The sequence below is a fragment of the Phascolarctos cinereus genome, unplaced genomic scaffold (genome assembly GCF_003287225.1).
Source record: "Phascolarctos cinereus isolate Bilbo 61053 unplaced genomic scaffold, phaCin_HiC Scaffold_9;HRSCAF=440, whole genome shotgun sequence".
In the NCBI taxonomy this organism is placed as follows: Eukaryota; Metazoa; Chordata; class Mammalia; order Diprotodontia; family Phascolarctidae; genus Phascolarctos; species Phascolarctos cinereus.
In genome coordinates this window covers 117113500-117126102 of record NW_027556402.1, presented here as the reverse complement: position 1 = coordinate 117126102, position 12603 = coordinate 117113500, and the positions used below count along the sequence as shown (strand labels likewise).

Genomic DNA, 12603 nt, shown 5'->3' with positions numbered 1-12603 from the left:
AGTCTTTGGAACGCCCTTTTGCCATAGACTCGCGTCTGCTCAGCACTTCTCTGCTTTGTGCCTGTAACTCTTTACCTCTGTACCTTGACAGTTTTCATGGGACTCAGTGCTAAGGCCAGAGGCCTCGTGGCAGTTACTGGGAGGATCAGGTAGCACCAGGTTACAAGTTCCACTTCCTCATTAATGATTTAACAAGTAGAGTCACATGGACACTGAGTATGTGGGGGACAACTATCTCTCTTTCTCCCATTTCCTCCATCCACTGGCTTGAACCCTGAAGCAAGATGAACAGCCCTTGCAAAGTGGAGGAAGATAGCACCTTCACCAACATTTCCCTGACAGATGACACAGGTAGGGAATACAGGATGGAGCTGGGGTAAAAGCCATGTAAATTCCAAAGATTACACAGTCCTAAGAGCAGGTAATCTCTGTCTCTGTCTCTGTCTCTCTCTCTCTCTCTGTCTCTGTCTCTCTCTCTCTCTCTCTCTCTCTCTCTCTCTCTCTCTCTCTCTCTCTCTGTCTCTCTCTGTCTCTCTCTCTCTCTGTCTCTGTCTCTCTGTCTCTCTCTGTCTCTCTCTCTCTCCTCTCTTCTCTCTGTCTCTCTCTGTCTCTCTCTCTCTCTGTCTCTGTCTCTCTCTCTCTCTCTCTCTCTCTCTCTCTCTCTCTCTCTCTCTCTCTTCTCTCTCTCTCTCTCTCTCTCTCTCTCTCTCTCTCTCTCTCTCTCTCTCTCTCTCTCTCTCTCTCTCTCTCTCATCTGCCGAATGATTTTGAAAGCACTTGTCAAGCCTTTTCATGTTAGATGTGCAGACCAGTGCCTGACTCTTGGGAGGGAGGACAGGGAAATGAATACTTAGGGAAGAACAGTGAAGGATATCATGAATGTTAAGTAGCAGCACCACATCACTGGAAATGCTACTACCCCTTCTGATTTCTTGGGAAAGTGAAAGAAAAACATGTATCGTCTTGTGTAACATTGTTTTTATTTTTATTTATTTTTTTTGTTAGAGAAGTAGACTAGAGTAAGAAATTGCTACTCCCATTTACATGAAGGCAAAAATCCACATAGGATCATAGATTTAGAACTGAAAGTAAATTTAGAGGCCCTGCAGTCCAGCCCTCTAATTTTATAGATTAGGAAACTGAGGACCAGGAAATTTAAGTGACTAGCCAGAGTCATAAGTCATACAGGTAGTAAGCATCAAAGGTGGGATTTGCATCCAGGGCTTCTGACCTTAGGGTGAATGTTCTTTCCATGGTACCATGCTCCATTCCAATAAAGCAGGGAAAGGAACAGGAAGAGCAACACACAGTTTATTAATTTGTTGGGTTTATTAATCATTTCTAAAAGATGACATGAAGAAAAAAAGGCTTTTAACCTCTAAGTTTATAAAATAAACAATGACATGAAAAATGGAAAACTCTAATTATTGTACAGTAAAGCATGAACTGGGAGGCAACATGGCAAAGTAGAAAGTTCAAATCCTATGGCTGCCATTGACTTGAGGAAGAATCATGGGCAATTCTCTGAGCCACTGTTACCTTCTATACTAAAATGTCAATAATAGGGCAGTGTGGTACAGTAGACAGAATTCTGGGCTTGGAGTCAGGAAGATCTGGGTTTTAAAGACTGCTTCTGACACATCAGCTCTGTGATCATTGGCAAGTCATTAACCTGCCTCAGTATTCTCATCTGTAGGATGAGAAGCATAATAGCACCTATCTACCAGTGAGGAAAAGAGATATTTGTAAAGTGCTTTAACCAAAATCCCATCTTCTGCTGGAAGCTTTCTGTAATCTCTCTTCATTCTAGTGCTTCCCTCTGTTTGTTATTTGTATTTATCCTGTATATAGCTTGCCTTGTATATATTTGTTCATATGTTGTCTCTCCCATTAGATTGGGAGCTCCTTGAAGACAAGGACCGGCTTTTGCCTTTTTTTGTATTGCCAGCTCTTAGCACAGTGCCTGGCACATAGTAGATGTTTAATAAAAGTGTGTTGATTAACTGATTGTAAGCCTTAAATCTCTATCTAAATGCTAGTTAGTGCTACTAAGTCGCAGATAGCTTGCATCTATATTAGTGAATGGAGTTCCCTAAGGCTGACAAAAACCCAGAGCCTCAAGTAAGAAGCATCATGCTGCCTGGGGTTATTGGGAAAACCAAATGGTATCGGATATACGTAAAGGACCCTGCAAACTTTAAATATGTAAATATCAGCTATTATCATGATGTTCCTGTACAATATTACTGAAACAACCTAAGGCATTGCTTACAGAGTGCTTATAGAATCACATGGTGTTAGAGTCCAACCACTTGTTTTAGACAGGAGAAATGTGAGGCTCAGAAAAGGAGGTGACTTGCAAATGGCAGAGCCAGGTTTTGACCCTGGATCCTCTGGTTCCAAAGCCAGTGCTTTTCCTACTAACTTCCCACTTACATCAATTTTGAAAGCTTAGAATATGCTCAAGTAAATGCATTTTAAGGATGTTTCCAGTTAGTTTGGGATCTCAGTGAGTTGTCTGGGGAGCAAAACTTTGCTAAATTGAGTGAAGGGAAAGGGAAAAAAGTGGAAATTGTTCTAAAAATGTGTACAGAGGGAAGATGAATAATAATAGTTAGCATTGATACAGAGCTTTAATTTTTTTTGGGGGGTGAGGCAATTGGGGTTAAGTGACTTGCCCAGGGTCACACAGCTAGTAAGTGTCAAATATCTGAGGTCCTCCTGACTCCAAGGCTAGAGCTGTATCCATGGCACCACCTAGCTACCCCAAGCTTTAATATTTTCAAAGTACTTTACATATGTTATTTCCCCTTTACCACAAGCCTATGAGGTAGAGTTATTCTATTGCAATATGCTTTTATTATCCCCATTTTACAAATGAGGAAACTGAGGCACAGAAAAGTTAAGTGACTTGTCCAGAGTTGCACAGCTAGTGAGTGAGGCAAAATTTGAAATCAGGTCTTCCTAATTCCAAGTCCCATACTCTATGCATCTTACCACCTAGCTGCCTCTGTGTTATCAACCTCTGGGATAAAATGCACGGTGTAAGCGAAGACTATTAACAGGAAACACCTGGAACTGGTTAAATGGAGAGATCCAAGTTAATAATGCCTAGATGCCCATTTGGGAAGAGGTTTCCAAGAGGAATATCCCAGGGCATTCCTGGGCCTTGTAGTGTTAAACCTAATACTAAGGACATAGATAAAAGACAAATGAAGCTTATTTTTCAGATTTGCAGGTGACACAAAGATTAGCAGGGTAGCTAACGAGCTAGGTGATGGGGCTATAACAGGGGTGGGGAACCTGCAGACTCAAGGCCTTCTAGGTGCTTGGGTGTGGCCTTTTGAATGAGTCCAAGTTTTACAAAACAAATCCTTTTATTAAGGGGATTTGTTTTGTGAAGTTTGGATTCAGTCAAAGGGCCACACTTGAGGACCTAGAGGGACACATGTGGCCTCAAGGCTCTAAGCTCCCCACCCCTGGGCTAGAACACTGGGATAAGTCAACTAAGAATAAATCTAAAACCTTATACCATAGCCAGTCTGGTATGGGGAGCCATGACTCAATCACTGTCCATCTGAAAAATATCTGGGGATTTTAGTGGATTGTAAGTTCAATGTGAATCAATAGGATGAAATAGCAGACCAGAAAGCTAATTTAGCTTCCAGCTGCATTGAGAGAAAGAACTTCCAGGAACAAGGAGGTGAGAATTGTGCTATCCTCTGCCCTGGTCTGAGTCCACCTGGGGTATCAGGTTCAGTTCTGGCTGCCACATTTTAGGAAGGACGCTGATAAGCTAGAGGTCATCCAGAGAAAGACAGCTAGGATTCTGATGGGCCTCACCACAGTGCCTCAGGAGGATCAGGGAAGGAAGTGAGCCTGTTCAGTCTGGGGAATTGAAGCTTGGCGGATGAGGGAAGACATGACAGCTGTCTTCCGATGAGCAGCTGTCATATGAAGGAGGTTTTTGACTTGTTCTACTTGGCTTCCAAGGGCAGAACAGGGAGCAATGGGTAGAAGCTGGACAGGGGCAGATTTAGGTTTGATGTTAGGAAAAACTTCATGCCAATGAGAGCTGTCTACAAGTGGAATGGGCTGCCTGGGAGGTCTGGGGCTCTTCCCTTCTTGGAGACTGTCACGTCAAGACCAGATGTCCAGAAAAATGCCATCCACCTCCAGTGAGAGAACTGATGAATTCTGAGTGCAAACTGAAGTACAATTTTTTCACTTTCTTTATTTTTCCTGCTTTTTTTTTTTTGCAGCATGGCTAAAATGGAAACACGTTTTGCATGATTTCACATGTATAATTGATACCATATTTGCTTGCCTTCTCATGATGTGGGGGAAGGGCTTGCAGAAAAAGAGAATTTGGAACTAAAAAAAAAATTTTAATGCTTAAAAAAAAGAAAAAGAGTAGATGACCACCACTAGGGGAAGCTCATTGAACAAAAGGGCCACAAGGGTCCCATCCTTTTCAATTATTTTTGTTATAATCATGCATAATCCAGCAAAAATAAATTCCCATATTGATCATATCTGTTATATGTATATATGTATATATGCACATATATATATACATATGTATGTATATATGTGTGTGTATATATATATGTATGTATATATGTGCGTGTGTGTGTGTGTGTGTGTGTGTGTGTATATATATATATATATGTATGTATGTATATGTGTGTCTCTCTCTCTGCCTTTTAAGTTCCCAGCATCTCTGTCAGTAGGCGAGCGACATGTTTCATGTTCAATCTTCTGGGCATAAGGCTTATCGTTACATTGAGCAGGGCTCTGAAGTCTTTAAAGCAGTTTTTCTCATATAATGTTATCATTGTATAAACTGCTTTCTTGGTTCTTATTGGCCTCCTTCTGCTCATGGAGGTCTTCCCAGTCCTTCTTCCCAATCCTTCTCACACTGATATCCTTGGATTTGGGGGTCTTGAACCCAGTCATGTGCTGGAGCCCGATTGCTAAATTTTCAGTATAAGCATTTCCACTTCACAGATCATCAAATGCTACAAATCAGGACTTTGTTTATTGTTGCCTTGGTAGTCTGCTCTAGACTAAAGAAAGTGATGGAAAAATTGTCATGTGGATTAAATATAAGAGTGTGTCCTTGCACTTTTTTTTTTCAGATACAGGTTATTAAACATTTGCTAGCACACCCCTATACACAACCCCAACTTGGTTTTCTTTCATTTGTAGGAGAGAGGGATGGTTCTGTGTGGGGGGAGTGGGATAGGTTGTATCAAAATTTCATGGAGTCTCCTCAGGCAGAGAGGTTACTGATTTCAATTAACAGAGAAAAAAGCCATGAATATTTTACGTGGATTCCTCTTTCCTAATGTCAACATTTCTCCACTTTCTCTCTAAATGCTCAGATTCAAACAGACTTTTTCTAAAGTGCATCAGACAATTAGCACCAATGACCTAGGGATGAGGCTCCCATTCTGCAGGCTGACAAGCATGATGGGGGAGGGAAAAGGAGTCAAAGGGAGACAATTTCAGCCTTTATGTGGGAGAAAAAAAATAAACGCAGATTATTAGGGCTACAGAAACAATGGGATACTGCTGGCCTTAACAGGCTCCCACCAGGATTGGCTCAGCTACCGTAGACAACAAAAGAGGCAGAGGCTGGGAGACATCTATACTTAAGAACCATAGAAGGCAGTTTGGAGACTGGGAATAGCAGGTTTTGGTAGGATAGTTGATGAGGATGCAATTAAATCCAAGCTTCCTACCCTATCTTAGAAAAGGCCATTTTTAAATGTCGTAAAAGGCAGTATTGTCTGGCAAATTAGTAACTCCAGACCAAATATCCTTCCTACTCTCTACCAGACATTCTCCTTTCCTCTTGTTTTGCTTCACCCCTCCTCCCCACCCAACCATCATTCTCAAACCTCTTCTGTCTTCTGCTCAGTACTTGTGAGATTTGGAACCTTGACATCACCTGGTCTAAGCTCTTCAATTTTCAGAAAAGGAAACTGAGGCCCATAGAGTTCAAGTAACTTGCCTGGTTTTAGGTAATTAGTGACAGAATCAAGTTTTTCTGACTCTAAACCCAATGATCTTCCCCCCCACACACACTTTCAGTAGAGAAAAATTAAGAATAGTAACTATAATAATTGACATTTACATATTGCTTTGAGGTTTGTAAAGTGTTTTAAATACATTACCTCGTTTAAGTCTCATGACACCTCTAGGAGATGCTTTTTCTCTGTAGACACAAGGATGGTTATCTTTGTATGGTCTACATGAGGAAACTGAGGTTGAGTGTGGTTATGACTTGCCCAGGGTCTTGGAGGCAGGATTCAAACACAGACCTCTTCTACTCTGGTTCCAGCCCTTTGTCCTCAGAAGCTCTTTTCTGTGCTTCCTCATCCCTTTCCCTCCGAAAAATTTTCCTTTAATTTATTCTAGATAAGTTATCAAATTCCATGGAAACTAACCTGAGGAGTCTGAAACCCAAACAACTTCAGGAAGAGTAAGGAGCCACCACTCCATCTGGTGGCATAGGCAGTGAGGCATAGGCATATGCCTGTGGCCAAAGACACAGGGCAACAGACCCATGTGACTCCCGTACTACAGTAAAAACTTGGGAGAGGTGGGAGGGACCACAGAAGACATCTAGAAATTGCATCTAGACAGCCCTAGAAATTACAGATTTTTTTAAAAATGGGACTCAAAGTCAGTGGATCAACAAGCATATTTATTAAGCACCTACTGGAGATACAAAGAAAGGCAAAAGACAGTCCTTGCTTTCAAGCAGTTCACAGTCTAATAGGGAAGACAGCATGAAAACAGCCATCTACCCAGAAGATACATACAGGAAAAATTGGAGAGAAGCTCAAAGATTTTTAATGACTTGCCTAATGCCACACCTGGTTAGTAGCAGAGCTGGGTCACCTTCCAGAGTGGGCAAAGGGATGGGGACCAGACCTGTAATTACATTGATATAGAGAACTCCCAGATGAAGAAATTCCTTCAGCCAATACAAGTCAGCTCCTCTTCTGCAACATGTAATCTTAGAAAGTTGCCTAGAGTGCTGAGAGGGTCAGTAACTTGTCTGGGGTCACACAGGACTTAAATCAAGGTCTTCCTGATGTGGGGGCTAGCTCTCTGTCAATTATGCCGTCTAATTTCTCATTAAGAGGCTGTTGTTGTTCAGTCATTTCAGACACATCCAACCCTTCATGTCCCCATTTGAAATTTTCTTGGCAAAGGTACTAAAGTGCTTTGCCATTTCCTTCTCCAGCTCATTTACAGATGAGGGGACTGAGGTAAACAGGGTTAAGTTACTTGCCTAGGGTCACATAGCTATTAAGCGTCTGAGGCTGGATTTAAACTCAGATCTTCCTGACTCCAGGACTGGTGCTCTGTCCACTGTACCACCTAGCTGCCCTTCATTCAGAGATACAACATATTAAAATAGGTGAGTATCAAATTCTGGCCAAAAATAAAGCTCTTATAGTAGGACTTGAACTCAGGACTCCTAAGGCCTAAGGGCAGCCCTCTATCCATTAAACCACACTGCCAAGTAAGATAGGTTAGAGGCAGTCAGTGTAGGGCTTTAAAAACTAGAGGGGTTTACATTTTATCCTAAAGACATTAGGAAGCTACCTAGAGTTGAATGTAGAGGGGAGTCACATGGTCAGATCTGTACTTAAAATTTGCTTTGCTAGCTGCATGTAGGATGAACTGGAAATGGGAGTTACTTGAGGCAGAGATGCTAACTAGAAGGCTAGTGCAATAATCCAGGAAAGCTGCAATGAGGGTTTAAAGTAAGGCGTATCCTTGTGAGCAGAGAGAAAGGGTTAGAGGCAAGAAATATTGTGAAGTCAGAAATGAAGATTTGGCGACTGGCTGGACATATCGGGTCAGAGAGAATCAGATAATACTGAGGTTATGAACCTTGGAGGATGGTGGCGCCTTCAAGCAAAATTTGGAAGAGGGGAGGGTTTTGGGGAAATATACTGAGTTGTTTTGGACATACAGCTACATATGCTCTCTCTGTGAATTACATGCATAGAAAGGATGATTAAATCCATGGGAGCTGATGGAGCTACCAAGAGAAGATAGAGAGAGAACAGAAAGGCCCGTGATGGGACCGTGGGGAACCATTACAGACTACCCAATATGACCTGAGTATACCATCCCTCATCTCTGCATCATCCAAGTGCCCATTGCACCTTTCCACGTGGATGTTCCACTGGCATCTCAAACTCAACACAATGTGTCCCCCAAATCAGACATCCAAGCTGGAAACTGTTGCTTCTTCCTTCTCCATCACTCCCTTAATTCGATCAATTGCCCACTCCTATCAATTCTATTTCCAAGATACCTCCTTCATCCATCTCCTCCTTTCTACTTACACTGTGCCCACCCTAGTTGAAGCCCTTAGCTAGATTGTGGTTTAAGACTCCAAAAAAGACTTCGTTTAATTAGCCTCTCCCCTCACTAATCCATCCTTTAGACAACTGCCAATATAATCTTCTTAGGTTAAGAGTGGAAGAAACTCATAAAGGCTGAAAGGACCCTTAAAAATTATTTTATCCAACCTTCTCATTTTACAGGTGAGGAATTATTTGTGGACAGGTTGTACCTGCCCCCAGTAGATAGTAAATTCCTTGAGAGCAGGTACTGCATGATTTTTCATTTTCATACCCCTAGCAGCTAAACACAGTGCCTTGTACATAGTAGGTGCTCAATTAATGATTATTTGATTGAATTAGATGCTGTAAGTTGCCCAAGGCCTGCGCTTAACACTGCCAGAAAATGGAAGATCATCTTCTTCCAGACTTGGTCCTTTGAATTTTTAAAGACACAATTAATTCTCAGTTACTCAGATCCTGGTTATTCTTATCTATAGCTTTCCTAGGCCCTTTCTCTATCTCTTTTCTGGTGTACTCTTACTTTCTTTACCTAGAGTTAGTGGGCAGAAGGAGAGGAGGGCTCTTGTTAACTCTGGGAAAAAGTTTGTTGGGAGAGGATTGAAGGCATTAGCTGACATGAAGCTTTGGGATTATCGATGGATATCAATTATCCAAGCACTCCTATTCTTTCTAGCTTGGATAAAGGAGTAATAACATTATTTAACAATTTCCAGTTTATCAACACTCTGTGTTCTAAGACAGGATATAGTGTGTAGACAGATGACTTTGAAACCAAGATCGTCCTGGATTTAAGCCTGGACTCTGACGCATACCAGCTTTGTGACCCTAGATGAGTCACATAACTTCTCCATGTTCTAGAATCTAAGACTCCATGCTCTAAGACTCTAATTTATAGAAAAGATGTTGACCTGATTTAGTAGAGGAAATTTCTTCCCCTGGGAGTTTCTTGTACCAATTAAATCACCAGTCCAGTCCCTTATCCTTAAGACCAAATAGTTTGTTTTGTAAGATGGCACTTTGGAACTCAAAATATTTTCCCATTAAAAACAACGTTATAATTGATGCTTAGGTCCCTAGGCTAGCACACCAAAGATTAGTCTAGTAAACATGGGTGCTTCTCTAGACCTCAGCTGCCTCTTCTCTAAAACGGGAATAAGCCATTTTCACCTAGCATTTTAAGGTTTACAAAGTATGTTCCTCATTTTAAAAAAAAATTGGAAGAGGAGTTAATGCCAGTTTTATTATCTCCATTTAATAAATGAACCCAGGCTTAGGGCAAAGAATAGCCTTCTCAAGGCCAGTGTTTTCAGACAGATTAAAGAAGGCTTAAGAACTGGCACCTTCTGTCATTGGGGAATGGGGCTGTGAATGGCAAGCGAAAGCTTGATTTCTTTGATAAGGAAATGTAGAACCCTTTCTTCTTCATTCTGATCCTCCTCCCTAACCTCCTGACGTCCTCCCCTCACTTGTCTCCTTCCCTCATCTCTACCCCTTCTTGTTCATTCCCCCCCCATGAGCTCTCCACATTAAGACCTCACGTATCCTCTTTCATCTGCTTCTGTAGTTATCCTACCAGTCCCAACTGAAAAGATGGAATAAGCTTCCCAGAAAAGCAGCCCAATGGTTGAGTGCTACCTTCAGCGCTATTCCTTCCACCAAAATCCCACCTCCTATAGGAAGTCTTCCCCAACCTCTCTTAATTTCAGTGCCTTCCCTCTATTAATCATTTCCTTTCTCTCCTGTATATAGCTTGTTTTATCCGTATTCTTTTGCATGTTGTCTCCCCCATTAGAGTGTGAGCTCCTTGAGGGCAGGGCCTATTTTTGCCTCTTTTTGTATCCCCAGTACTTAGCCCACTGTCTGGCACATAGTAGGCATGTAATAGATGTTGATTGGGGAGTGGAGAGTTCTAAAAGGAAAACCATTAAAAAAAACTATTAAGGTGCTGTATCCCTTTTCTTCAGTTTATCTATTATGATGGAGATGGACTTATGGCTGCTGAGCAGTCGGTGCACTATTGCAGTTGTGATTCACTATTGTGATTCGTTATTGTGATTCACTTTCTTTGCTGGTGGTGAATAAAACCAGGGTCAGTCAGCCAGGACAGGGTCCTCTGGGTCTGCCCTGCTGCAAGTCTGCCCGGAAAATCTAGGCAAGTCCCTGGACTTCTCTGAGACTCAGTTTCTTCCTCTGTAAAATGGGCATGATAAGAATAGTACCTACCTCACGGGGCTGTTAGCTAAAGCGCTTTGTAAAGCAATTTTCCACATAAATATGAGGCATTTCCAAGCAGAAAATAATAAAGATTGATATTTTTATAGCTTGTTAAGCTTTGCAAAGAAGTTGACCTACATTATCACATTTGAGCCTCGTAACAGTCTTCTGAAGAAGTCACTATAATCACCTCCATTTTACAGATGGAGAAACTGACGCACAGAAAGATTAGGTAAATTGCCCAGCATCATACAGCTGGTAGGTGAGGGAGGTGCTATTATCATTCTCATTTTACAGATGCAGAAACTAAGGCATAGAAAAGTTCATTCAATTGCCCACTATCACACAGCTAGGTGTCTAGAGAAAGAATTTGAACTCAGCTCTTTCTGAAGCTCTCGAAATCTATCTACTCCAGCACACTGCATCTAGTAGTGGGGGGTTCTCAACCCAGGCAGGGGAAAAGTCTGAGAATGTGTTGTTGCTGTTCTTAATATCGTGATAACTGTATTTCAATATGGTTGGGGTACTTTGTAATCTTACGTATCTTATTTCTTGTATTTTAAAATGTCATTCTGAGAAGGGATCCATAGGCTTTCGAACTGCAAAGGGGGTCTGAGACACAGAAAAGATTAGTAACCACTGCTTTAGAGTCTTTAAAGCAAGGACCAAAAAAAGGCGGCAGGCACTTGCTTGGACCAGACCAGGAAAAAAAATCCTGGCTTGTGTTGTGTGTATTCACACCTTCTAAAGTGGATGTGACCGTGATTGCTACTTCAAGAGACCATTCTGCCGTCCTTGATGATGTCTAGAAAGATTATTATTGGTATGTTATTTTTAACAAAGTTGAATAAATGTATTCATTTTGCTAGCAATGATAGGAAGTTTCAGGAAATCTTAATTGTCATTTGGGGATCCATAGACAGTTAATGACTTGAGTAAAGTGAAACTAAGTGTTCCTGTAAGCTGACTACTCTATGGGCAGTGTGGCATCAGGGAGCCATCCTCCGGCCTGGCAACATGCCTTCGAGACTTAGCAGAAAGACACCAGATAAGAACAATCCAGAAAAGGGAGATTAACCCAGGGCTCTGAGTTATCTTGGAGAAGAGTTGTAGCTTCGGGTCACTAATATGCTTCTCCAAATTATAAGCTCTCTTTTTTGGGTAAATCTCCAATCAGAAGAAATCCACTTAACCGAAGCAAATAATCTAGTATAATGTAAAAAGAATTTTAATAAGCCAAGAAGCTGAAAAATGATATGATACTTAAGGCATTGCTTAAATATTTCTAATAATACAAAACACTTTCTAATTTTCCCCTCAAGCAATGATGCGGTTTCATACAATGATAATATCTAGCATGTATGGAGTGCCTAAAGGTTGGTCAAGTGCTTTATATGTGTTATCTCATTGAACCTCACAACCACCCTCACAGCTGAGGTAGGCACTCTTATTATCCCCATTTTACAGATGAGGAAACTGAGGCTGAGAGAAATGAAATGATTTGTTCAGAGTTCCACAGCTAGTAAGTGCTAGAGGCAGGACTCAAACCCAGTTCATCCTTTCTCCAAGTACTGAAAGTAATTTAATCATTGCTCTATCCTTTAGCTGTTGCTTTCTGAAACAAAGCCATGGGTGGAGGGTAGAGGGGGACTTTGATTAGTAAGGAGTTTTTCCTCCTTCTTTATTAGATTAAATGAAACAAGTGGAGTCAGAATTTGAGAGAAAAGAATGATAAATAACTTATTCTAAATCTCTCCAGGTTCTGGGGAGTATTTGGGGGGAGAAGCCCAGGGAGATCTGTTCATACAAGAATGCCTAATGTGCTGTCACAGTGCTAATCCCAAACTTTCTGCTCTTGGTGTAAAGGGAGGAGCCAGGTGGACTCAGAATAGCTTGCTGTTTCCTGGTAAGCGGAGGCTGATCTCCATAGAGGCAGATCTAATAGCAGCAGCTAACATCTCTCCAAACTGGACTGCAAGCCATCCTCCAT

General features: G+C 41.5%; 1 long non-coding RNA gene across 1 annotated transcript in view; it reads left to right on the top strand.

Moving 5' to 3' along the window:
* Nucleotides 1-260: 260 nt before the first annotated feature.
* Nucleotides 261-12603, top strand: part of LOC144455497 (uncharacterized) — a 31361-nt gene continuing 19018 nt past the window's right edge. The window contains exon 1 of the long non-coding RNA XR_013484206.1: nt 261-351. This is a non-coding gene — a long non-coding RNA (uncharacterized LOC144455497). The remainder of the gene's footprint in view (nt 352-12603) is intronic.